Source organism: Ambystoma mexicanum, chromosome 1q (genome assembly GCF_040938575.1).
Source record: "Ambystoma mexicanum isolate Mex_15411 chromosome 1q, UKY_AmexF1_1, whole genome shotgun sequence".
NCBI classification, from domain to species: Eukaryota; Metazoa; Chordata; class Amphibia; order Caudata; family Ambystomatidae; genus Ambystoma; species Ambystoma mexicanum.
This window is the reverse complement of record NC_090922.1, coordinates 105,690,855-105,715,401: the sequence shown is the minus strand read 5'-3', so window position 1 is coordinate 105,715,401 and position 24,547 is coordinate 105,690,855. Positions and strand designations below refer to the sequence as shown.

The window sequence follows — 24,547 nt, the reverse complement described above, 5'->3', positions numbered from 1 at the left end:
ACAAGATTTAAGGGTCCACGCTTATGGTGTAAGCTTGCTGCCGCATGTGCAGCACACAACTGACTAATACTAGCTATCCGAGTTTCCAACCCCTCTTTCAGAGGCATAGTGACAAGCAGGAAAATCTGGAGAGCTCCTAAAAAGTTAGAAAGAGTTGAAGAACCACCAGCGGCTTTCCTGGATCACGTGGCCTGTCAATGACTAGAGTATCACAGCTCTACTGGTCTTCCGATTTCCATGGTGACCAACTGACAGAACACAAGATTTCACTCTGCTCCAATAGCATACATTCCAACATATCCCATACCATGGAGGTATCGTCGGCTCAGTCAGATTTTTTTCTCTGCATTTTGGCAACTGTGGTCCAATATTTATAATGGTAAAATCCAGCATTTATAATTCTTAGACTGCATAATAAAAACCCAGAATGAACTAGCACAGCCCAATTGGAATAGAGTATGTTGGCATGTATGTAATGACAGAATATCACTTGTTGGGATTGAATTATGACTGGTGAAATAGAAAGCGACCCCTGTAGACATGAGCGGTTATGCGCAGTACCTGTAGGTATCCAAGAAAGGGGCAAAACAATATGGTCACCCGAGCTCATGGAGCTTTCAATATAAATATAACCCGATGGGATGCTCTAGGGTGGCTGAGAACATGTATATAAACTTACAGGGCTGGGAGGATAGCTCAGTGGCAACGTGTTTGCCTTGGTAACAAGACAACACAGAGCATCACAGGTTAGAATCTTGGCCCCACGCTTCAGAGACTGGTCTCAGCTTGTGCTCGTCTGATTTGTGCTATATTCAAGCAGCAGAATCTCTGGGACACAATACTATTTGCCCTTTCTGACTTCTGATCATAAACCTTTGCCAGTGTGTCGAAACTCGGCACTACCATACATGCGCTTGGCCATGCACCCACTCCCATTTGAAACTTTAAGGAATGCTCAAAAGATGGACAAAAATGGCATCAGAATACAGGTGTACTCCAAGATTCCCATGTAGAATTCCATTGGTGGCACTAAATATCACCTACATACTATGCAAACAACCCTGGAACACCCAGGGGGCATGCCACTTGAGTGCTCCCCTTCCGATTTGTTCCCTCTTGGCACTGTGCACCTGGCCACCCTCTGTCCTCCATGCCCAGGTACCTGCTCACCCTGCCACCATCCCGCACTGCCTCCGGGCCACCCCTTGCACTGGGGGGTCTATATCAGTACCCATACAGTCCCTCCCCCCTCCTTTTTCTTCCTGCACTTATCAGACCTACCCTGTCTGCTGCCTTAAACCCAGCACTTGCCACTTGCTGGCTGCACTACCACCGTTTGTTGCCTTCATTCTTTATTATTTATCGGTTTCTCCTCTGCTCCACACTTTCCACTTCTCCCCCCTTCCATGCACTTGCGCGTTCTCAATGTCACTGGGCCTAGTAAGATTGTTTTGTTCTCCCCTGTTCCCCTCCCTTGCCTTGTCGCGCTCTGAAATGCTTGTGTACGAGCGCGATAGAAATAAAATATCAATTAGTAGTGCCTTTGATGTACCTCCATCAGCAGGTGGGGGGGTGGAAAGTACTCTAGAGCAGATCCCAAATGTTGAGACAAGAGTATAAATCTCATTAACTGGCGGGACGTTGCTTTATGGGTAGTCCCTCCATGATTGAAGACCAATTCCTTTTACGATATTTTAAGGGTTTGTCGTTGGTTGTGATGTTATGCATTTTGCTTTTATGGCAAAAAACACAATAAAGTATGTTTTTACTTTACCTCAAAAGGGAATGATTTAGGGTTGGCCCACCCAACTGTAGGAGTTGCCAATTAAAACTGCTATTAATCTTCTAATGAATCTATTAAACAATCCATCAGCTGATTAGATGCCCCAGCGCGACAGGAGAAATACATGCGCTACCCCCATGGCATGCTCCCTCCCTCAACAGGAAGCCATACGAATAGAGTTAGAAAATCCCTGCATTGTAGATTAGGGGCTCCTTCCCCACGTATTTTGAGAGCACCCCCAACAGTTTTACTAAGGGAAACCTCTAGTGCATGGGCACCCCTTACTAGAACCAACAGGCTCCAGATATCAATGCTTCTCAGGGACACAGCTTTCACGCTCAACATTCTGTGTTACTCCATTTTAATTGGCTAATTTTCCCACAGTCTCTCACTGGTCGGTCCTCACCTTATTTGACCATCACATTGCACAGCACAGGGTCTCGGGAGGATAGCTCAGGGTCTCGGGAGGATAGCTCAGGGGCAACGTGCTCGCCTTGGAAGCAAGAGGACACAGAGCACCACAGGTTCGATCCCCGGGTCTGCGCTTAGAAATCTCTGGATATTACGTGCATTATAAATAACCTATCATATCAATCCCTGAGAGGATAAACGGGTCACGGCAGTACAGACAGGCTGGCCAATTGAATATGGTAAGGCACTGCTTAAACCAGTAGAGAGAGACTTGATGTCCAGCCCAGCTCCAAGGGTACACACACAGGAACACAGACAAACGGGCTGCAGCTGAACCACAATTTGAGCAAGGAGTTATAAGACACTGGCCTGTATGATATGATATGGCATTTATAACGCGCCTATACACAAGTGTTTCAAGGCGCAACAAGGGAGGGGAACAGAGGGAAGACAGAGACAACGATCTTACTAGGCCAGGTGACTTTGAGATTGCGCAAGTGCAGCAGCGGTGGGGAAGGGGAAAAGTGCAAAGGGGATGGGGGATGGGAAGTGCAGTACATAGGATAAATAGTAAATACATAGAAACAATAAATAACAATGTATACCATGGCAGGTAGAGCCGAAGTGTTGTCATTAACGAAGATGCCTTAAAGCCACACAAAAAAGGAGAAACTAGCATTAAAAGATACAAAGGCAGTGCTATAGAAGACGTCCGTCTATGTATAGTTCCATCGACGTCTCCATTATTTCCAGAGTTTGATAGTCAGATTAGGGACCCGATTCACAGAGCGTTTTCCTATGCCATTGCACCATTACGAAACGCTTCTGTGAATCAGTCCCTAGATCATTAAAACGAACAATTGGAGTCAAACTGTTTGCCACTGAGCACCAAGAGGCCGCCATCCAAAAATCACTTCACATTGCATTTGCAAACAAGCTCAAATCCCAAGGTGCATCAATTCTGGCTCTGCTTAATGGGAGCATAAAAAATGCAAAGGTCAAGACTGGTATATGCAACCTGTGGCTCTCCAGATTGTTTTGCCCTACAACTCATTAGCCCTAAACAGTATAGTCAATAGTGAGCCTAGGAAGGGCCAAAAACAACCAGAAGAAACGGAGGCTGCCTAGCATTGAGGGGGATGAGTAGCGGGGCGGGGGGCATATACGTTGGTTTCGTTCATTTTGAGGCTTTCTTGTCAACCATAATCCACAATGCAGCAGCCATAGCTCCAAACCAAAGGAGGGGGCACCTAGGACCAAGACAGAAATCATTTTTAGCCCAAAATGACCAGTCTCCCAGTAATGGAAAACACATTTAAGTAAACATTTTAAAAAATGCTTTTACTGCTTTTACTGTAGCCAGCAAGGTTTTTTAAATCCTTATATTTAATATAAGTTCTGCACACTTGCAGTAAGTGGATGCCGCTGGATGGAGGTACTTCTAGAAGAGTAGACATTTCCAACTCCTCAGCATTGCTACGGAACCGATTAGGCAGATGATTTTTTTAGTGATCTTTCATCAAGGTTTTCTGCAGTATCTTTTCGGGAAGTTCATTTTTTAGTCAATTCTGTTACCACTTAAATAACAAATGCGGAGTCATTTTATGTTGCTGGATCAGGAAATTAAGGTGTAAAAGCAAGGGCAATGCTTTTATGCCTTCATTTAACACTGCCCACATTTTCATTTTCTTGCAAGGCGGAAAAGGGACACGAAGCGGAGTTAAGATCTTCAACGTGCTTTCCTCCTCCACCTTGAATGTCAATTGCTTTTGAACCGTCAAGACATTTTCAGGCTCGGCTACCCATGGAATTCGCCTCTATTTAGCATCTGCTAAAAAGCAGGTGGATTCTACAGGAAGCCACTGGTAAATGCCATCTGCAAAATGCAATTTGCAGGCAGCATCGACTCCTTTTTAAGGAGTAGCATAAAAGTGAGGACTAAAGGAGATTTCACCTGGTTTGACTTTTCTCTTTTGCTCACGGCCTTGCAAAAGTTGAATTTGCATGCATGGAATCCAAAAGGCATGCAAGTGCGAACACCAGCTGTCACCTGAACGCAAATTTACATTTTTGATAAAAAATGACCACCAATGCGTCTGTTACTGTTAGCAATGGTATTTTGAATAGACAAACAGAACAAAACTCAAGCACTTACAAATTAGTTTTAAAAAAATACATTTAGTGGATATTTACACAAAGCCAAGCACTTCTGCTGCTAGTCTATTTATATAGCACCAATTCAAATGGAGGACACTGAAGAAGATTCGATAAAAGGTGCAAGAGCTATACTGATTACCTTTATTTTGGGCATACAGACATTGAGCCCACGGATTTCATGTGGCAGGAATGCGGGGTGGTGTAGGAGAAATGACAGAATTAGAAGGGCACTAATCGCTCTCAAAGAGGACATATGTAAAAGCAGGACTGGGGTTAGCGATGCAGGCAGCTTTAAGTAAACGTCAAATCATTTGCCTTTTATTTAAAAGTCAGGGATGCCCCAGACTCTAGCTTATTGGAGAAATTGAAGGAGATTATTAAGATTTAAAATAATCGTGGTGGTGAATTTTTGAGAGCGATTGTGGTAATCACAAGTCTAGTATACAGTGACCCGTTACATACAGGGGGCCAATTTACATGGCAAATATGAGACGTGAAAAATAATATGGAGTACGATAAGCAATAGAACCTGGACTATCTTTAGATCATAATTCTAGTTTGGGCTATGTCAAACCATTTCCAGAGATAGGGATCCCCGCTACCTTATACTAAGGTGTTTCCTATTGAGACATGCATAGGTTTGATGGAAACATGAAGCAGTGGGAGATGGGAAGTGCAATTCAAGATTAGACGGATCAAGTACAACTCGTAGCTGTCCAACTCATCACAGTGTTTCACTGCATTTCAACGGGGGATCCCCCCCACTCCCCATCGCTCTACTGCACATGTAGAAGGGGGAAATCGGGAAAGTTTCGTCCACAATACATACGGCTGCAGAAGAGGGGGATCCGGGGTGCTTCCTCCATTACAAAAAACAGTTTAACAACTGCAATGAGTTACACACTAACTCTATCCTCCCTCAAAAGGCTTGTGATAAATTGGACACTACGAGTTGGGCTGGTACAATGTAGACTGACAGAACAAAAAGGAAGTGGAATCTAGGCACCAGAAGATGGAAGGCCAAATTTTGCAGGCTGAAAAAGGAGTTCCGCTTGGAGAGAATTTGGGACACATCTCCGGGAGGATTTAGAAAACTCTTAGAACAGTAAGTAGCATGGAAGGAAGATAGATATCTCCAGCTATGCTGATGTTAGTATGTTTGTGAGAAATCGTCATTGCGAGTTTATTATAAACATGCATCATTTGATTTAGGCGAAAGGAAAAGCTTATTGTATGAAGGTGAAACTATGGATGGTGAATAGATTTTCATGGTGAATAGATTTTCATGTAGTGTATGGTAAACACTGTAAGAGGCTTACTTTAAAACCATGGTAGCACGAATAAATGGGCCTTCACATGCCTCCAAGCTATCTGAAATGCAAAGATGAAGCAGATGTCAGAGTGTAACACTGCAGCAAGTGGTCCTCACTGTGGCTAAGGGCTAGGAGGACCCCGAAGCCCCAAACAGGAGGTATGATGAGGTGATCAGAGGACACTGGTGGGGTGCGTATCACTTTGTAAATTTCCCCACTAGGCTAAACGCTCCTCAGAGATGCACCGGTCTCCTTGTGAAATTGAATACAGGTTCATAAGGGCTTTACAACAGGTTTACTAATGAACTGCCCTTTTACACAGGGTTCTGTTGGGAAATGGTGCCATACTAGCCCGTTTAAGGCGCTGCAGTTCTGCAACACGTCACAAGCACGCCCAGCCAAGCGTGATGTGGCGCAGAGTGATGAATGGGCAGATGGAAGAGGCACAGCTACACCAGGTGCCACAGTGGAAAGGAGATGCGAGAGGGGATTCCCATTCCACTCATTACAGAGTCACTGGCACCAAAGAGGCATTGCATCGTGAAAGGTTGTTCTTCTGCAACATGAAAAACATGTCTTCAATATGCAAAGATTCACGCCTCCATCAGCCTTTTACATACTCGAGGGGAGCCGTTCATACCATCGGCTCAGTGGAAAGCCCTTTTCCAGCCATGCATAGAAACCATAGATAGAACGGAATTTGCTGCAGAGAGCAGTCTGCCCCAGTCACGAATGCCCTGGGGTCCGAAGGACAAAGCCTCGTCGCCCTAGAAGACAACCATGAAACCGGATGGACCCATGCATGATGAAGCCTTTGAGGAAGCACTGCCGAGACAGGTTTGGCGAAGTTACCAACAAAAGCAACAAAAGTTCTACACTAGGCTGGAATCGCCATCAGAGTCCAGAGCCTACGTGGTTACTGCACTCAAAAGAAACTTACGACCACATGTACCTTTAGCAACATGGCCGACTAGCTCACAAGACACCAACTCATAGTCAACTGCCATAATACCAAATTTTAGGAAGAACTGTGGGTGGGCAGAGACCCCTGCGTGAATAGCCCATCGCCATCGCCAAAACCATGGAATGCTCTCTGCGCTCAAAGAAGTCAAGCAAGCCCAAATCAAGGAAGAATTGTGTAGTCAAACGTCAATCAGATCAGGGTATATTGTCCACAGGCTGCAAAACCACTGAAGACAGCCAACACAGAAGCATTCCGTAATACAGCAGAAGGAAACAAGCATATGAGGTTTCCATGCGGCAGCCAAAACCACATTTCTAGTGATGGATATGCACAGCTACATGAAAGGAAAACATGGAGTGTCACAAGATAGGACGCTTGCATCAATGAGCAACACCAAGAAGTGCCCAACAGTAGCAGCCGTACAAGGTACCTCAGACAATAAAGAGTCAAGTAAACAACTGGGACAACTACTACTGTGCATCAAGGACGGCAAGAACCCGCAGTAAACCATTCGGTGACAATCAAAATTGACAATGTATTGCTTTATTATTTTTGCATTTATTGCATTTGTTACACGCCCAAACCCCTAGGTATCACGGCGTAGGATACTTGAAAGACTTGGCTAGTTCTAGATTACGTTAAAACATAGAAAAAAGAACTTACATACATATGCTTCATGCACAAAGCTGGCGGAATCTGCCTGGAATGAATGCCAGCATCAACCAACAGTCTTGCTGACTCAGGATCGGACAACATCTTACTGCAAGAAGAGTATTTGATGTGGTTTCAACACCACAAGAATGTACCAGCTTAGACCCTTTGGGATACAGGTGAAGCAAAGTATCATTCAAGTACTGGTCCGAAGTGGTGAAGATATATGTATCTTCAAGAACCAGCGATTCTAGGATGGGAAGAGCAGAGAAAAAAATATCAAGTTAGACCCATGTTCCACAGAAAAAGGCCTTTCTGTCCAGCACACGACCATAACGGAGCCCTCACTAGCAAAGCATCGCCGCAAGTCGACAGAAATACTCAATCAGTACTTCATCCTCAACATTATTCTAAGCTCAGGTGCCACGCCAGTCACATCCATACAAGAGGCAGATGAAAACACATCATTCAACATGTCGGCACAAAATGGGAAAAGTCACTCACATAAAGACTTCTCAATGCAGCTAAGCCTCACATACACCACGACAGGGTGGTCATCAGAGAAGCATCTGCCACCCAGCATATGTCCAAGTTGCACCAGAAATCACAGAAGATAGTATGCTCTGCAGAAGCCATTCCACCTAGAGCACTCATAGGAACCTCACGGTCTCTAGCATGTGAAGGACATGGGCAGCACGCCAACAATATGTAGGCTGCGAGAACAATATTGGTGGCAGAGAATGGATGGCAACATGGAAAGACACGTCATGTAAAGATGGTGGCAAACACCTTGCACGCACAGCTACAATGAGGTCAGTAGAATGGACAGGTGTCCCTTGGGAGAAAGCAGGAATACACTATTGATCCGCTAAAGCACATGGCCACCGAACAGAAGTACACCCTTGTTCTACTAGAATATACTGCAACAGGACTCTTTCCACTGGCCAGGGATGTGGCGCACAATAAAAACGCTTTTACTTTTATTAATTTCAGATTCTGCTTTGAGAAGGCAGCCAACCCGTCTCAACGCCCCCCAAATCCCCTTGACAAACACCCCGTGTCGCAATGGACCATGAACCAGGCCAGTGTGTAATAAAATATTTATTTTCAAATGAAAATCAAAAAGATTCAATATAGGGCAGCAATCACCAATTTGGTGATAATTACACAGCAAAATGGTAGGATACACTTAATTTAACTTTCTGACATCAGATACATCAATAGAAGCAAGATCACGTTTTGGTCATACTTTTAGATGGGACAACTGTTATGCATTCCCCCTGCAACACTCCCCCAAACCCCTGTTAACCAAGTTGTGTGGGTGGAAAGGAGTAGCAAGGAGTCAGATATAAGAGGGAAAAATCGGATTTTAAAAATTCGATCTACCAACCCAGAATGGCAGGCCAAAACAAAATTAAAACCCTTGAAAAATGAGCATCAAAAAAAAAAAATGATATATATATATAGAAGAAAATGGCACTCGAAATTCACTGGATAGTTAGAGGTCAGTTTACATGTGGGGTAGAATGGATAAGCCAGGAATTTGTGTGGCTGGGCTAAAGAGGTAAGAAAGCTTTCAAGCTACAAGGCATGGTACTAAACAACATGAATACAGGAAATCGACTTTGGAAAGGAAAGCAGTGCAGCAAAAAGAAAATCACCCGTGGCAGAATTGCAATTTCTTATTTTTCACGGGTTTAAAACAAGCAAACAGCTTAGGAAATGAGCTAAACAGCAAACATCGGAAATCGTTTTTTCTGACGAGGTACAAAAGGCACATAACGGGTACGAGAAGTGAAAGGATGACTTTTTATGGGTGACAGTAAGATTTTAGAATGGAAACAATTTCACGGGCAAACTCGGTTGTTAGAAACATGATTTGTTCTACTGCAACTGTATTTTAGTGGCTAAATTATTAAAGAAAGACACTGCACGCAAAGAGGTTAATTTGCAATGCTAACCAATTCGTGCTGCTTTCATCCTTATGGGAAATTAATTAATTTTATTCAAAAATAGTACTAAGGACTTACACAAAGGACTGAAATGATTTGAAAACAATTACGCCAACACAGAGACCAACACAGATTCTTCTTAGGACAGGATACATAGAGGATTCTGACAATTTGGGAAGTTACTTGTGTTCTTAAAGGATTGGACAGAATGCAAGGTAACAGAGCGGTGTATGCAGCTTTTCTGGTACTGGGGAGGGCAATACTTACAAAATACACTTGAGTTGGGTAGTTTGGACAGCTAACCGGGTCTCTGGGTAGCAGGACAAGGATCTGGCCACTGGGGCAGTGGCGGGCTCTCCTCTAGGGGAACAGTGGGGCAACCGGAGTATGGTCACTGTGGACAGCAGGATGCATCAGGTGGGCAAAGACAGGTCTGATCACTCGATTCTCCCAAAGGGGTCAGCAGCCTTTCCTCCTTTCTCCATGAATTATTGGGATTTTTGTAGGGTTTAGTTCTGGATAGGTGGTTTTGCGTGGATAGGAGGTTCTGGATAGGTAGTTCTGCCTGGATAGGAGGTTCTGGATAGGTGGTTCTGCCTGCATCTGGAATCTTGCAGGGTGAATTTTTGAATGTTGAATCTCTTGAATGAGTGGATGTTGCCACCTCCCTGCAGGTGGATTGGTTCCAGGGAAGAGACATCAGTTTTAGTGTGTGCATTTTATGATGTGCTTTTTTTCACCACAGTTACTTTTGCCAAAATAAGTTATGGAACAAAAACCCTTATATTTACAATCGTTATCATCCTGAAAATCAGATAGGCAGATCCCATATTTTACAAGGAATATGTCATTGCAAACGCCAAGTATGTGCGATGCTGCACTGCCCGATGCGCACCATTTCACAGTTTTTCACAGGAAACATTTTAGCTAAAATTCTACAAATGGCTACACATAAGCCTGAGTGTCCGGCATACTTTCTTCACATTTTACATCTATGTCATGTACGCTTTCCCCAGAAATGCCTCTTTGATGCCGTTCTCGTTGTCCACATCCCAGGACGACCCACAGTCTCATCTTGCTTATACAAAAATTGCATTAAAAACTGTCATAATTTAACATTACTGATTATTATATATACTGCAATAAATGTCTTAATGTAAAGTTTTAATTCAAATGGGCTGGATTTAACACCCACATTTGGGAACATGTCCAACTCCGCAGCCAAATGCCTTTCCTTGGTCAGCTTGCACAGGGGTTGCCATGACTCCTCCTTTGAAGTCCTTCAGTTTGAATGGTCGGGAACTCACACTGTGCCAATTCCCCCTTGGTCCATTGTTCCCTTGCAGCGGAAATGCCAGCCAGTCTGACAAGGTCACGAAGGTCCACACCTTGGCCCTCTCACATTCGTAAAGGGGTTTCCTTTCCCAAGGAGGCTGGATGCCTTTGAAGTGCCTGCCTTAAAAAAAAATAAAAAAAAATCTTTTTCTCTTTCTTCCCCACAACCCAAGTCCTTTTTTAAAATAAATATAATATACATTCAAACCACCCCAGCCCCACACATCATACAGTTTCTGTGCAAATATTGGGATGTTTCCCAATTGGCTTCCAAAAGAGCAATTTCCTTGCTTTTGCAAAAGCAGATTTCACACGCGTGTTGATTTCAGCTCATTTTGAGATTCTCGATGCGGTTTCTGTAGCACCCATTTTCTTTTGGCATTAACTTTCTGAAAGCTTTTCATAGCTCTGGTCAATTTCTATACACAGGGATAGGTTTGGGAAATTGGTTCTTTGAAACTGACACCAGGCAAAGGAGAGAGAGAGCTTCTTTTAAAGTGCTTTGCGTGTGTTAATAGGTTTCCAAAGTGAATGCTAGCCATGCAGACAAATTAAATTCCCTGCTCTTCACAGACTTTATTTTACAAAACAATGCCGTTCAGCGAGGGATGGCCCTCATTTGGTGTTAAACCTGAAATAGATGGACATGGCTGTGTTTTACTAGAACCAAACTGTGATGTTTAAAGATCAAAGTATCACCAGTGCAAGGTCATTTTAAAACACACTTCTGAAGGAAAAACATTTGGAATCTAAGTGCATCCCTGTACCATCCCAGTGGAAAGGAACAGATAGCAAACCAGATGATCAAGGAAGCCATACACTGGAAATGAGAAGTGGCTTAGATTGTACTGAAGCTGTGGAGAAGACCATATCGGCACACAGTGCTACAGGCAATTCAACAGGGATCACACCATTTCAATTAATGTCCCAAATGTTCCGCTGCTAACTAACATGCAGTGAATAAGCTCCTTGTCTAATCCAATACTTCAATGGTCTTGGACCATTGGATTAGTTCATAATAAGAGAATGTAATGCCAAGGGTCAAGTACTAATAATGTTAAATATCGGCGATACCCAGAGCCTAGCTAATTATTGGGGAATTAAACATTTGTTTGGGCTTGCGGATGTTAGCACATGTGCTAATTCACCTTAGAGACCCCCAGTAACTTTGCTGTATTTTGAGGACTTGATTTTTTTACCTGGAGAGAGTGTGAGCCTTTTTCCCACTCTCTCGTGTATTTTGATATGCGTTTTACCCCTGTGTTTTCTTTGGTTATGGAGTCTAACCAACTCCATAGGCATCATCTTTTAAGTGTGTCACAAAGCACCTTCAGTGCAGTGACACACAGATTTTCCAAGGTTTAAATACCTTCTCTGGGATCAACTATTGTTTCCCAGAACAGTGGAGTGAAATTGGCTTCGCTTAGTACATTTACTAAGTACATTTACTTAGTACATTTCTAGACCCAGCACACCCTATCTTACAATAGAGTACTGGAGGGGTTACTTAGTTACATGAGTAACTAGACATAGGGGATACTGTCAAATGCTACCCTTTCCTCTCAGAATGGCTGGTGGCAGTGGTTTTACAACGAACTACCATGATTTTTTCCCGACTGAACTATTCGTAGCTTCGGTAACGTTAAAATCACGGGAGCTATGTTTTTCAAGATCGCGCCCAGCCATCATTGCTAAAAACAGGTCCTGGTCTTCTTTTTTCACCATTTCTTTGTGCAAAGGTCCTTCTAGAGTTTTTCTCTGCGCGCCAAACCAGGTTTGGTCTCTTTGTTAATTCGCCTTTGGCAGGCTTCAGGAATGAAACCCGCCTCTGGCTCTAGAGTGTCTGGGGTAGTCAGGAAGTGTGGGAGGTGCCCAAAACTCCCTGTGCTTAGTCTCCTAGAAGACGCAAATGCACTCTGTGCTGATTGGCTGACTGACTCTCCGGCAAGGACAGCCACCCTGCTGGGTGAGTGGCAGCTAGGCTAGAATGAAGGAGAGAACTGAATAAAAGGCACGTCTCTTGGCTTGGAAGGCAGAATCGACCACTGGAACGACGGAACTGAAGAAGAGCTTGAAAAGGACGGCTGCTGCAACTCCTGCATCGTTGGTTTGCCCACTGAAGCCCTGCTGCAGGTCTGAATCGCCAAGTTCACATCAACAGAGAAGCCCTGCAAGGACAACTTCTCCCTTTGAGTTGGTAGGACCAATCAACTCCCAAGTAAGCCACCTGGACACCCACCTCGGAGCTGGTTGCATTTCCTCAGAGTGCTGCAGGAAACCATAGAGCCAGGGAGCGGGGCACCAGATTGTGTGCATTACTTGTAAGCTGGCCTAAAGTGTTTGGAAGATCCTCCGGACACCCATGACGTCGGACCGACCGAGCCTGACCCTCCTCAGCTAAGTGCAGGACCTCAGAAGCAATGACAGTCCACCTTGACAGCCAGGACCAGCGGTGTTACCAGTGCGGTAGCTGAAACGCGAAAAGGCCACTGAAATTGAAGTTTGCCAGTTTCAAGCTTTGACCATTCCCAGTACCTGAGTTCCCCGACATCCTCCCTCTTGTCCCCATGACTGAGGCACAGGAACAGAAGTCATCAGCTGCATCTTTTTCTTCATTGTAAGGTACTGTAAAACAAGACGGAGAACTTACCTCTCACTGTAAAAGTGCTTGAAACGTTTGCAACTCATTGGCCTAATCAGCTTGTGACCCAACATATGATTCTTCTTTTAACAAACTACTTCTAACTTGTGCAGAGACTTTTCCATTTAACTACCAGAACTGCTTTATCCTATCCAAGACTTTAGCCCATTGTCTTTGGCCTAGTCTATTGAATTGACTCTTCTGGTGAACTCCTAGTATTTGCACTAAGAATAATTGTAACCTTTCATGTTCTAATAACCTTTGCCTTTTACTCCTCTTGAAAAGTATTCTGAAACAGTATTGAAGCGTATTTGTGTGTTACTATATTGCCTCCTTCTAATGAGTGCTTTATAATTGACTGATAAATACAGTATTGTTATAGAAGAAACCTAGTGTAAGTGTATATTTGAATACCTGTAACTGTGAATCTTTGTCTAACTCCACTACTGCTCAAATTTACGCTCTTGAGATAAGCCTGGCTGCTCAACACGCTACCAAAACTGTATTACAGACTTATACCAAAGGGTGGTTTGCTTACACCTGTACTCATAGTTGTGTTCCCAAAGCAAGTTTGCCTAACAGCAGGATATCGGATTACCAAAAGCCCAAGTTCGCAAGAGCTCTTATTAAACTTGAATCAGTATTTTGTCTACAGCAATCTTGTTGAACAGATGAAGTGTCAATTCGGATAAATGTTGCTACTGCAAAGTGTGGGTGGAAAACATTGTTCATTTATTTAATATGCCAGTCTTCGCTGGACTAATGTTGTTTGAGACCCTTAGCACAGGTTATTACAGAGGGACCTCAGAGAATTGCATTGTGTCTTGACACTGACAATTAATTGGATGTGCACTCTGTGGCAAAATACCTCCATAGAGCTCGACTGAGGTAGCAAATTGTAACAAACTTGAAGTCTGGTTTTATCTATATCGGCGTACGTTCTTAACATTTCCTGCATATGTATATTTTCATTTTTTTTTTTTTAACTTTAGTTTTATTAGCATTTGACAAACTATAACATTGCCCCGAGTGGTCATGTAATTACTCTTCCAATATTCTTATAGCGACCGTTACATCTGCCCCCCCAAACCCTCCTACCCAACCCACTCCCCCGCCCCTCCGGCTGGGGTTTCCTTGAACTGAAACCCCTGGTAATAGTCAAACGATAGTGCACAAAAACGTTGGGACATCCCAGGTAACTTCATCAGCTCTGCGCGAGGACAAGGCCAAAGAGGTTTCTTAAAATGGTCTGTATTTCCACCTCCGTGATGGTGCATGGGGCCCCCTTCTTGCACCAGTCATCAGCCTGTTCTTTCTTTTTCCATATATGAGGTCCCCCTTCTCATCTCCCGGGGGATGGACAGCCATCATGTTGTCAATGAACATCCCAACCCCATGAATGTCTCACCCCCTCCCAATTCTATCGGAATGTGCTTGAGTCGTCATTAACCAATGCAGTTAATTTGTCCATAAGGAACATATTCTTTAATTTTCTCTGCCAGTCCTCCTTGGAAGAGGGCACCGGGCTCTGCCACTTCTGCGCCAAGGCAACCCTCCCTGCCCTCAGCATAGATTCCCACATCCTGGGGTATCTGTATACATCCGGCCTCTCAGTGGGGTATTTACATTTTTTGTAAGCACTGATCTGAGAAATGGATTATATTTTATGTGTATTTATGTATTGTGGACCGGTCGAAATGGTAAAAAAAACGGAAACCTTACAATTAATGAGGGCAAAAAAATTAGGCCGGGAGGACAGCTTGGGACAACGAGTTTGTCTTGGAAACAAGTCAACGCATAGTAACACAGGTTCGAATCCCAGGCTCAAACTGGGCTAGCTCTTAGAAACTGGTCCCGGACATAGTGGCTCGCGCCTTATGATGGTCTCTGCAATTGTTTGTGGAAAGAGCATCCACCACAGCCTCCCATTAGTGGTCTTGTCACCGCAGGCTCCTGCCTTGCTGCTTTCTCTTTGTTCAGGTTTGCAGTATCACAGGCGTCCCACACCGTTCTCAATCGAGTTTGAAACTATGTGTGTCCTTGTCTCTCTTTCTCGTCAGCTTTGAGGACTATCAACCTCCTCGTCCCAGTAGATTGAGAATTTTTATTTAAAGGGATATGCTAATTTCCTATAAGATAACAGGAGTCCTTGTCCCCCAAGTGGGTAGGCTCTCCCTGTGAGGTCCTACTTGCCTCAACCCCTAGGGAGGATATTGCGAGCGGGCTGACCTCCCTAGCCTCACGGTGAAGGGGATGGGACTCCCCGCTTGGGAAGAAGGGGACACATTTCTATCGATTTGTTACAGTACCTTTTAGCGAAATGAAAGTGAACACGGTTCTGAAAAAACAGACAAACCCGCAAATCATTCAAACCAACATGACTAAAGCGATAGAAGATGCAACAAATGACTAGAAAGATGGGATACAGAAGATATCTGAGGATTTACCAGACAAAGGAATGTGGCGGACTGGCTGATGAGGAAGTGGTGAATGCCCTCATAGTTATGTTACCTTGCATTTATATAGTGCCTCCTACCATATGTTCTGACATTGCATCGCTTTACCTGGAAAGAGACAAAGGAGGCATAGGGTAGCGCATGAAGTAGTAGTAGGGAGGAGCAAAGTTGGTATGAGGGCAGTGGATAGATAAGATGCTCAGGAAGGCATGAGAAGGGCAACGATGGAGGAGCCAAGCATACAATCGGATTAGATTTAATCATGGGACTCAACTGTATTTGATACGGTACAGGGTAGAATGGAGAGATTGCTGGAGAGAGGCGTTCACCACACTAGGTGCAAGTCTAGAATGTACTCACCCCATTGAGCAGGTATGTTATGTGATCAAATGTTTATAATGGGCCCATTACCACCCTAATGGTCTTATGGTGCCTGGCCTTGTCTTGCCTTGCCTGGATGGCATATTATTGACCCTACCAGGGTGTTGCCAGTCCTTAATCTGCGGAAAGGAAGGGGAGCGGGTGATGGAAAGAAGAACTAGATAATAGAATGACCAGAATCAGAAAGCAAAAGGATATGGTTGTCGAATTAGGGATGCAGGTTTCACAAATGTCAAAAGTTATTAGTAAGCATGAGTGTAATACACAGCAAAGTTGTATTGTGATGGCAAAATCTAGAAATAACAAAGCATAGAACTAGATTAAGTTTGCTGGAAAGTGGTTGTGTGATGGACTGGAGGTGCTCAAGCTGGCCCTAGTAGTATGGTGGCTTTCATCAGATTTGTTTGTAAGAAACAATCCCTTTATTAAGGGAGAGCAGTGGGTCTGCCAAGCCAGCTGACTAGAGTGTCAGCATTAAGAGTTGAACATGTATGAAGCATGCCTGGGGAGAACATAAGTTAAGTGCTAGGTGAGCGGGAAGAGGAGACGATGTACTTGTATGCAGTAGCATTAGGTTCTGTAAACTATGAGCCAAGTATAATTCATTGTAACAATGAAATAACCTTCATAACAAAATAGCTCAAGCAACCAGCTATTCAAACTAGGAAGACAATTACAGTCCTAAACAGAACCTTTAATGCCTCTTGCAGGAGGAACTCACACACTAGATACCCAACAGCAGCATCTTCCTTATCAGATAGAAAACAACCACAGGGTGAGAAAACGACCACAGGGTGAGTTGCCTTCTCATTACATGTCCAAATAACATCTATAAACTACTCCTTTAAGAAAACACAAGTTTACCCTTTGTTCTACCCAATCAATATAGTCAGTCAACCTCACCAGCAATAAGAGAGGAAGAATCGTCTGCAGACAAGATTACCTCGACCAGCATTCAGATTATGAATCCAGTCTGTATTTTATGTCATGCTTACTACAAGGATGTTATACTTGACCAGGCCCTAGGTGTGCGCTTCTGTGCAAAGTGCTTAGGAGCACAAAGCCTGTGTTTTGCTCAGCAGTGGTCAGACTTGTGAGCCTTCCACAGCCTCATAGTGAGCCCAAGCATGTTGGAGCCGGGACCAAGGAAACAAAGATGGCAACGCCCTTCTACTTACTGCCCTAGGCCCCCCCAACATTTGGTTCAGGCTTGTACGCCAGAAGTCCGTATTTGTGGAATTTGCAAAAGCTTGCCGAAAAGCAAGCAAAACAACCTCTGGTTGTTCCGTTTCCTCATTTATGTCATGGTTACCACAAGGATTATTTATATTTGCTTCTGGGCAAAGTCCTTAAGGACTGCCTTTGGGTCAGCAGTGGTGAGTCATTGGAGCCTTCGAGTATTCTGGTGAGCCGAGGCATGTTGAAACAATGTCCAAGAAATACAGCGGGCAAAGCCCTTGTACTTACTTCCCTAAGCTCGAATGGCTAGGTTCTGCAAGGATTTCGGCCACGGCTTACCCGAGAGCAGGAGGCTTGGTCTGGGCTTCCAAAGATCCAGAGTTCTGCTAGGACCTTTATGGGAATGGTTCTAGTGCGGAGGGAAGCAGGGCTCCTTTTAGGCAGAGTCTGGGTGTTTGAGTTAATTTACATAATCCAGCCTTTGACTAGCTGCCTCAATCTGGGCTGCAGTTACTGTGGCTTGTAAATATAGGGCATCATGAGAATGTTATGTCTAAACAGATTTTCAGGCCTACCGTCAGTTCCGGTTTTGTGTTTCTTTTTTTTGCTTTTTTTATTGGCGTATTTAGGCGAGTGCTACTTGCTGCCTTATGGCAGCTTCCAGATGCTCAGCAATTGGACCTTTAAAAGTAAAACAGTATAATGAAACCTCAACATAATATAACAAGACCCAACTAGCTAGTATAAAAAGGAAACTTACATTCTCCCTTCCCACCCACAAAAAAGAGTGAATTAGTGCATACAAATGCAATTTAAAAAAAACAAACTCAGGTAGGTTCTAATTAACTTTCATTTAGCTTTGGGAAAAGAACACATTGATACCAACAGTACAAAACATTAAACAACATGTTTCTAACACCCAACAGGATATGGCGTAGAATAGCAGAACACAGTGAAGCATACCAACCCTAACTAAGTGTAGCACTTCAAAACAGGCCAGAGCATAGACTATATCTATTAACGCAGGCAGATAGCACTATATGCCATCACTAAGCACAGCAAAGGTAGCGTGTACCCAGAAAGATATTAAAAATATTAGTGTGGTTTCACACACAGTCTGCTCCAGACACACTCTCTGGATTGGAAGTCTGCTGCTGCTCTTGGGGGTTGGATGCCCTTTTTCTAGGACATGGCTCTGGTTCTCAAAGGCAAGAGAACTCCACCCCTCACACTCTTTTTTAACTCTGCAGTTGGGAAAATTGCGGTTTCCTTTCATTAAGAGATGCAATTCGGCCTTTAAGACAAACTGTATTAGCATGGTAAATGGGGATAATGTAGCATCAACCAGGCCCCTTTAAAGTGCAGCTGTACTGCGCCATATCTGATGCACTTCCGTCCCTACGTGATAACGTGGCAGGGAGGAGAAATGAACAGGTGAACGGGGAGGAGCAAAGCCATGCCCTCGAGGACTGTTTATTAGGCCTTCACCAGGTACTGGTGAGACTAGTTCTACCAAATAAAGAGGTAATTCTACAACGTCTTGCCTCAGTTATAGCATGGAAATACCCCAAATAGTTTTTTTTTTTCTTACAGCAAACGCCGTTATGAGGGGTTCAGTGCCACTGAAGTGTGAAGTGGTGTGCACCAATTAAGACATTGAAGAAAGAAGGAGAGCATCAGCGCAAGATAGGCTCATAGATAGTCACAAAACCACATTTCACCTCAATGCCCTTCCATGCTCCACCCTCCCATATCTGCCCCAAACTCCAGTCCAAGGTCAAACACACCAGGCCATTCCATCCTAGGACACATTTCTGCCTTCACCCTCCCATCTACCTGAAACTCACCAGCTTCAAAATGCAAGGTGTGTTCCCCTTCATGTGCAATGGCATACGCAGACCCTCTGGCTCCAGCTTCAGGGTAATTACCAGGGAACCCATTCCACTGGTTGGGATATTAACAAAGGATTCGCCTCTGAATGCGATTGGATCGCTCTGCATCCATACAATCCTCTAAGGTCACTTCATGTGTGTGGGGAATACCCAGATTCTCACCTTGCAGGATGCTTGCGACATACACACATTATATACGTCCGATGTTCTGATTTTCGTCACATCAATGAATTGTTTGTGAACGTTATCCTATAATACAGCTGCACTGGTTTTGCTGTGGTGACCAAAACAAAGCTTGCATTGAACAATATATGGTCTAATTCCTTCTTTCTCACATTTTTATGCGAAATAAATTTCGAATAATGTTGACCTTTATTTTGCAGAATTTACAACAATGCCTGCATGTTCGATTTCCGGTTGCCCTTCGAAGACCCATGACAAATTTGAAGGCACTACAATGCATGTATTCCCCCAAGACTGTAGACCGAATAAGAGAATGGGTCACATATTTCGGATGTACACCGGCAGAGCTTGAAAGTAGAGTCAAAAAAGTCTTGAAGGACAAGCGGGGTGATCGATACTGCATCTGCAGCCTGCACTTTACCCCGAATATGTACGACACATCCTTGTACACAAAGAATCAACTGAGAACGACTCGAAAATTGCTCCCAAACGCTATTCCGACTTTATTCGTTCACATTCCGCCAAAGGCGAGTCACGCTTCCGGATTTAGCTTTAGGCCTTGCAGTAGTGTGCAGGTCACCAAATGGATTGATGGTATTTTAGGTGTAAATGTCACTTATAATACTTTGATATTTAGATGATTGTATAGCTTTTTAAATAATGACCATTTTGCTAAACAGTCCTTGTTTTTAGAACCCTCATTGAAAATTGATTTATGGGCACAGATAAGTATGCTATATTATGCATTTACATAAGCATAAATTCTCGTATTCAGTCTCCTTACATGCCAATTTTTAATATTAGCATTTCTAAATCAAATTATACGTTCCCTTTACAACTCCATGACTATCCACCAAATATGAAGCAACAAGATTCAACATCCATGTCTTGCCTGGAGTCATCAACCACTTTGAGCGCGTATCAGGTAATCTTACTTAGCTATTCTGTTCCATAATTGTTTTATGCATGGAATTTGAGATAATGTAATCATATTTACGTACCGTGTAATTCTTTTACCGAATGTTTCATTCGTGGTTTGCTATTGATATGTACCTTTGTCGTCTTTCCAAAGTGTGTGTGTTCAATTTCTAATATTTTCATCCTTATTAATGCAAGTACTGTGTTTCAGGGAGTTGCTGGAGCGTCCTCTAAAATTACATCATCCCTTGTAGTCGATCCGGAGCCAGAGATATGCGTACTGACAGTACCCTCTAATGAAAGAAAGGTCGGTCTAATTTTATGTGTAATGCAAGACTTATTTTTCTAGGGATGTACACAAGATCCGTATATTGAACGGGAGGCATGCGGATCCGAGTCGGTGCACCAGCTTGCTGATGGTGATGTTAGGGTAAAGAAGGTTTCAAAGAAAAGAAAGAAAAATAAGGTTATAAACATTTTATTTTTATTTATTTTTTGTGTTTAATTGTATTACAATTTTTACAAAATCATTCTCTTGGCTAGAGATTTGAAGGAGAACGTGGAATATTTCTGTTTTGTTTTGTGCCGTTAAAATTCTCTTCCATCTGCGTTTTCTTCTTTAAAATTAACGGTTTTCTGTTTGTTCCCAACTGATTTGTTTTCCAGCGCTAAGCTTTCAAGAAACTTGGCTGTTGCCACGGTCAGGGTGGTGGATTCTCCACTCATTAACCTGTTCCACCACTCTTCTTCTATTGTGGTAAGATGTTTTAGTCTATGTGGTCGCAGGTAAGTTCTGAATTTGTCTGTACCCGGACAGTGAAGGAGTATATGTCGCACTGTTTTGGTCTCCGAGGTATTACAGTATCTACAGTTTTATAATAAACATTCTATATTTTTAGCAATTGTTTAGTGCTGAGGCCTTCATAATGCGCTTTTTAATGTAAATTGTAGGATACTGTATGTTGGATTTACACTGAACATCCTATTTGCCTATTTGCCTATTTGTAGTTGCCTGATGGAGTACGGACTATGCAGACAGCGACACAAATGAGAGATGCTGCTTGCCAAACTGTTTCACCATGGAGGAACTATTAATTGGGGCGCAGCGTGTTCAGACTCGAGATGCCTTTGTCCAATGGCCAGAAAATGAATATAATGTGACTGGCAAATCCAGAAAAGTGTTTTTAGACCATTGCTACAATGCGACTGCTTCGCCAGATGAAACTGAATGTATAGTTTTACATTACTCGCAGAGCACTTGACACATCGACACCCGCCCCCCCAAATAAATAAAGAAAAAAAAATAATAATAACAATAATAATAATAATAATAAATCACACCCAAAAAGCGGTTGATGTTTTCTCCTATCCACGGTCAAGTAACAGATATTGAAATGACACAGACTGAAGCATCAATACAATTGACCGGCGAACTACACAAAGATATCAACTATAGTATGTACAGTCTGGGTGATATGTCCACAACGGTTCAGTCCGAAACAACAGTGATGCAGGATGACAGTCTAATGAAGGAGGCCAAATACATAGTATTTAACAGCAGCTTGATGGAGATTATAAAGATGCTGAAACGTGTGCATTCAGTGAGAGGGGAAGTATGTGGGAAGCCATTGGTGAATGTGACTCGTCTAACACAAGGCAGAAACCTCAAAATACATGCCACCTGTCAAAAGTTACATAAAACATTTTCATGGTCAGCTCAGCCGATGCTGGGGAAACTGCCAGCTGGCAATCTACTGTGTGCAGGAAGTGTGAATAAAACATTTTTATCAATGGTTGTTTCAGTGGCTCTAGTTACAGGAAGTTATCCAGTTTCTGTCAGTTTGTGGGACTCCATTTCATTTCTAAAACACAGTAATACAAATACCAACGTGACTATCTATTCCCTGCCATTAGTGAAGCTTGGAAAATTGAATTGTCTATTCAAAGTACATTCTCCGACAAACGGTTCAGGCTAGCCGGCGATGGACAGTGTGACAGCCCCGGATTTTCCGCTAAGTACTGCACATACCACTTTCAGGACATGGAAAGTAAGAAAATTGTGAGTTTGGTGGTCGTGCAGGTGTCAGAATGTAAATCCTCAGTGGCCATGGCAAAACTTGTTTTTATAAAATCACTGGAATATCTACAATCAAGGGGAATGCAAATCGACCTCATAGCCACGGACAGACACGTTTCAATAGCCAGGACAATGAGAGAGCAGTTTCCAAATATTAAACATCAATTTGATGTATGTCATGTTGCCAAATCAATCAAAAGAATCTCAGCTGCAGGGAGAAAAAAAAAGGTTTGAAAGTATTTCACAGTGGTCCCAGTCTTTCAGCAACCATCTTTGTTGGAGCTCCAAAACATGTGATGGGTCTGTGGAAATTCTACTGGAAAAATGGGGGTCACCAATACACCACTGTTCCAATGTTCTCCACTGGACAGAAAACCAACATTTCCACCAATGTGAACATGGCCCTTTGTCCCCAGAGCAGGCACCGAAGAAGAGGTTGATACCATCTTCACCTCCACTCAAAGCCCTTGAGAAGATAGATCTGAAGGGACTCACAGAATTCTGTCACACAGGAGATTTGGAGGTGCCACAATATGTGCCTAAAGTACAGGCCAAAGAGATTGCATTTCGGGGCATGAAATATAGGACATTACTAGCGGTATTAGTGCATAACGAAAACGTAGGCCGTGAACAATCTAGGACTGCAGGAAATTTAGGGATGCTTTGCTACACTATGGCCAAAAAATGGGTGGTCAAGCCAGTATGAGGAAATGGAATTCGATTTTGTTAAATATCTTATTAATGTCTTAGAGATGCATACTCATGGACTTGCACGCAAATCTGTTCAGAGCACACATACATTGCCACAAAACATTCCCAACGTGCCATGTCCACCCAAAGCAGGGCTTGTTGAACAGTTGAAATGATTACCATCTGTTTTTATTTTTGCCAAAAATGTTTAAGTGTCCAAATAAAGCATGCAATTTTTCTTTTGAAATCTATCCTTTTTTTTTAAAGGAATAAAAAAAAAATAAAAGTAGAATTATTACAATTGACATATTCTAACACTGCTTTCACAGTTAAGTCGAGCTACTGTGGGACCTTATCGCGTTAGTGCCCGATGGATAACTGTGTATAAGAATCTTTAGGTTTTGGCAGTTGCCTTGCCATACAGTTCCCCAAACAGCTGAATATCTGCTCGTCACACAAAAGGGATGAGACCTAGGCTACATAAGATACTAGGCACGCAAGAAGTACTGACTGAAAACATGCTATGTGGTAGGAGGCCGTGAGATAAGCAGATGTGGGCCTATTACTCATCAACAATTTTGGAGTATGGCGCATTCTTTCATTGGCAAGTTTCCCCTACCCCTCAGCAGCGCCACGAACAGCGAGCAGTGACAGTCCCCAATTTTTTCCTCCAGGGCCCGTGCTTCAAAATTCAAGTTCTCATGGATGCGTTGACACGGGATGTTGCAAACTAAGAATGTATGTTCATTGTGAGTGAAGGTCACCAGCTATGAATTTTTGCTTGGGAGCTGGGTAGGCCCACGCGTCGCACACAAAGTATAAGGTTCTATGGTTTTTTTTTACCTTGAGAGACAGGAACCATTCCAAAAGGGATTGAATTGAAGGAGGGGTGTAATAATGTAAGATATGATAAGGTTGTCCATTCCGAAACTGGACCTAGTTACATGTAAGTTCAGTTTAAGAAAAAAATCGCTGACACGAACTGAGTCTGCATTACGCCAAGAGAATGGAAATGCCGAATATAATCTAAGTTTCTCTTTAGACGATTTTATACCAGAACTAGTCCAAATACGAATAGCTGACAGTTATTGCTGGGTTAAATTGTACTTGTTCGTTCTGTGTGGCATATTGCAATGAAGTGCAAGTACAACCTTTGTCTGCTGGTCTTTGTACCGGGCACATGGGCAGTCCAGCATCAACACGCATGTAGACCACCACTGGTTTCCCCCTGGTTCAACGCTAATAAATCATTACATTGTGTGTGCACCTCGAATTGTTGCCTCAGTATACGCATTACGTTTAGAGCTGAACATACTCCATTGCACTACCCTCGGAAGCAAATAGCGGAGTACTTTGATATTCCACGTTGTGTTCTCTCAGTTCACATTTTGTCACCTCTGCGCTAATAAATAAAATGATTAATTGTAATAAAGATCGGCTACTGAGACACTTCTATTTTTATGTTCTGCAAACAGGTACATCCTGCCATTTGCGATTGTCATCTATACCAGACCCCAACCGACGGTTTCTTCAACCACCAGCTGCAGCTACATGTCAATCACTG

At 43.2% G+C, this 24,547-nt stretch overlaps 1 protein-coding gene across 1 annotated transcript in view; it reads right to left on the bottom strand.

Moving 5' to 3' along the window:
- Positions 1-24,547, bottom strand: part of SNAI3 (snail family transcriptional repressor 3) — a 63,808-nt gene that overhangs the window by 7,273 nt on the left and 31,988 nt on the right. The window lies entirely within an intron of this gene.